This window comes from Chiloscyllium plagiosum, chromosome 11 (assembly GCF_004010195.1).
Source record: "Chiloscyllium plagiosum isolate BGI_BamShark_2017 chromosome 11, ASM401019v2, whole genome shotgun sequence".
Lineage (NCBI taxonomy): Eukaryota > Metazoa > Chordata > Chondrichthyes > Orectolobiformes > Hemiscylliidae > Chiloscyllium > Chiloscyllium plagiosum.
In genome coordinates, this window is record NC_057720.1 from 88,952,549 (window position 1) to 88,956,147 (window position 3,599).

General features: G+C 48.3%; 1 protein-coding gene across 3 annotated transcripts in view; it reads left to right on the forward strand.

The window, feature by feature from the left end:
• LOC122554654 (BMP/retinoic acid-inducible neural-specific protein 3-like) overlaps positions 1–3,599 on the forward strand; it is a 177,075-nt gene that overhangs the window by 2,185 nt on the left and 171,291 nt on the right. The window contains exon 2 of one of the 3 annotated variants that reach the window (XM_043700019.1): positions 1,262–1,380. The exons of 1 other annotated variant lie outside the window; for it this stretch is intronic. The gene's annotated coding sequence lies outside the window, so the exon portion shown is untranslated. The remainder of the gene's footprint in view (positions 1–1,261; positions 1,381–3,599) is intronic. One more of the 3 variants, XM_043700020.1, reaches the window with a different exon arrangement.

The following is a 3,599-nucleotide window of genomic DNA, read 5'->3' on the forward strand; positions in this document are numbered from 1 at the left end:
GGGGGGGGGGGGGGGGGGGGGAGGGGGGTGGCTCTCCCGCGGATCCGCTCGCCAGCGTGCCAACAGTCTCTCCCCTCTGAAGCGGAAAGCTGAGATGAGCTGTCCGCCACAGCTTGTGCTGAAATAAAGTGCCCGCGGAAAGAAGGGAGTCGGCGGTGACGAGCGAGGGTGGGCAGGGGATGTGAGGGAGGGTTGCAGGAGGGGCGAGGGGTGGTAGGGTGGACAGGGGTGGACACAGCCCCGGGGTCAGGAGACGGTTTGAAGGGGCGATAAGGACAGATTGAACTACCCTCTGATCATCTCCATAACTTCTCTGTGCTGGTCACAAGTCCAGACTAAAAACAACTCATGTTCCAATTTGGATTCAATTCTTGTCTGTTAACTGGCGTTAATTTCCTTTGATTACACGAAATCGCGTATTTTTTTTTTGTTTATTTTCTGCCTGTTTGCTTGTTTCTGTCAAACGCAAAGGAGGGAGCTGTTTGGTTACAGAACCCATTAACTATTTGTAAGGTCGGTTGGTATGAGACAGTGGTGTCTATGAGGAAATCATTGGACGGGAGACTGTGAGATCCGATAGGCGGTGTGCAAGAAGGGCTGGTTTCTAAGTGAGGCTCCCTCCCCACCTCCCCCCTCCTCCTCCCCAACACCACCCTCCCTAATACCCCCCCTCCCCTCCCCTTGGGTTTATAAATGCAGAGTTCGGAGCTCTATCTGCATTTAGTCTCTCCGCGTTCTGATCTCACGAAACCAGGATTTGGAGACTGTTGACAAGGAGCTCCGGGAATCCAGGAGGGATTTTGTTTTTTTTTTATTATTTTCTGAGCAAACCGAGCGACGTGGGCACACACACACACACACACAAAAAGGGGGCGACCCAGGCAGATTAAGCATGTGACCAGTGGGTGGGAGAGAACGGATGGACGTCCTTTCTGGAATCTTTTATTTTGGGGCTGGGAATCTGTTAGCCGTCTCCAAAGGAGTCCGTGCAAGCCACAGCACTCCGGATTCACATTTGGATGGGGGACAAACCCGGCGCCTGTCCGCCCCGAGGATACACCCCCTCCCCAGGGAAGTGAAGGACATTAGCTGTGGCTTTGCCCCAGTGGCCGTCTCGAAGCAAGAGTGGGGGGAAAGGAATCAAGTGCTCGGGGGAACGTTACTTGTCTCTATCCACCCCTATCCCAGCCCATCCACATCTGCCTTCTCTCTCTCTCTGTGTGTCTCTCTCGCTCTCTCTGGATGTATGTCCTGCCCCAAGAAGGCTCTGTAAGATGACTTGCTCACGCAGCCGGCTGTTGAGAGGTTCACTTTGTACAGTCGGGAGACCAGACCGGAGCGCCATGGGTTCACCTGCCTTCCAGAGATTCTGTCAGAAAGGTCAGTGTTGTTGGGTTCGGGAAACGGGGCCAGTGCTGTCTGGACACGGCTGGACTGGGGAACCGCGAAACCGGGAAGGGGTGCTCGGCAACTTGCAACCCTTCTGCTTTCTTCCCCCAGCCTACACACACACACACACACACTCTCTCTCTCTCTCACACACACACACACACACTCTCTCTCCCTCTCACACACACACACACTCTCTCTCTCTCTCTCACACACACACACTCTCTCTCTCACACACACACACACCTCTCTACCCCACCTTCCCAATTCTCAGCTCCTCGCTTTCAACGGCCCGAGGGAAGCTGCCAAGTTCAGTTTTGCCGCTGGTTCTTTCAGCTCAGGGAGGGATTGCAATGCCTTGGGACGAATCTGGCATCTCAGCTCTCCACAGTCAGAGCGGAGGGGCGGCCGATTAACTCTCCAAAAACCGCGTTCGGCTCAGTGCAGATTCCTTGATGACAGTCTGCACCCGACGTGCAGGCGAATGGGAAGGTGGGGGGGAAGAAGTTAAAGCTTTTTTTTCAAAAAAAAAAATTCCACCGTCTCCTTCTGAGGAAGCAGCTAGGAATACCTCTGAGCGCGCTTAAGGTCAAAGACAAAGACGCTTTTTGCTAAAATTCTGTCTAATTAAACGTAGGTTGTTCCAATGCAGTCATCAGCACAGCAAACACATTTATTATCACGGTGTTCAGGCATGATTTTCCTTATTAATTCTTGTGTGTTTGTGCTTCAGACCTATCACTGCAGCATCAAATGACTTGTGTCTGCGAGTGTATCTCCCTACCTGTGTGTACATGCTGTGTGCGTGTCTAGGTGTGAGCCTCTGAAACCGTCTTTCCATTTATTCCTCTTTGTCAGTTTAATGTGGTCATGTCAATGAGATGTGCTTGCTGTGTACAAATGAATTGTCTATCAGTGTTTGGGCGGAGGAATGCTTTTTATTCCCTGAGATTCCGCATCTACCAGTCTTGGCTGTCAAAGTGCTGGTGTCTACCTGTGTGTGCAGCTTTTTTTTAATGTAAGCGCCTGACTGCGTATTTGTCTGTATGTGTGTGTGGCTTGTTGAGGTATGCATGTGTGTTTAAAGCTGTTTGTCCACCTGCTTGAATATTTATCTACATCTACAACAAAACCTAGTGACTTTCCTTATTTAACTTGCTGTTCCTTCATGTGTGTATGTACACCTGGCTGTCTCTGTGTCAGTATACTGCGTTTGAGAAGACCTTTGTTTCTCTGGATGTGTATTTGTGTTCATATACAGTAGTCTTTCTGGCTGTAATTCATATTTGAATATACCCTTGTTTCTGTGTGTACATCTGGTTATAAGTTATTTGAATATATTCTGGATCTCTGTTTGACTATTTTATGTTAACTGTTTTCTGAATGTGTTTTTGGCTGTGTCTGTGTGGAATATATTCTAGGTGTGTTACTGTGCTTTATGTCAACTGTATTCTGGGTGTGTGTTTGACTGTTTATGTTGAGTAGGTTGTGTGTGTGTGTGTTTGGCTGTTTTGTAGAGTTTAGACTGCATGTGCCTTACGGTGTTTTGTGATTAACATATCTTGGGTTTGTGTTCGACTGTATTTATGTGGAGTCCATTATCAGTATATGTTTGGCTGTGTTCTGTGCTGTGTATATTCAGGGTGTGTTTTCAGCTGTGTTTTATATTGAATAAATTCTGGAGATGACTTTGGCTATGTCTATGTGGAGCATATTGTGGGTACATGTTGGTTGTGTCTGTGTGGAATATATTGTGGGTGTGTGTTGGCTGTGTCTGTGTGGGGTATATTGTGGGTGTGTGTTTGTTGTGTCTGTGTGGAATATATTGTGGGTGTGTGTTGGCTGTGTCTGTGTGGGGTATATTGTGGGTGTGTGTTTGTTGTGTCTGTGTGGAATATATTGTGGGTGTGTGTTGGCTGTGTCTGTGTGGGGTATATTGTGGGTGTGTGTTTGTTGTGTCTGTGTGGAATATATTGTGGGTGTGTGTTGGCTGTGTCTGTGTGGGGTATATTGTGGGTGTGTGTTTGTTGTGTCTGTGTGGAATATATTGTGGGTGTGTGTTGGCTGTGTCTGTGTGGGGTATATTGTGGGTGTGTGTTTGTTGTGTCTGTGTGGAATATATTGTGGGTGTGTGTTGGCTGTGTCTGTGTGGGGTATATTGTGGGTGTGTGTTTGTTGTGTCTGTGTGGAATATATTGTGGGTGTCCATT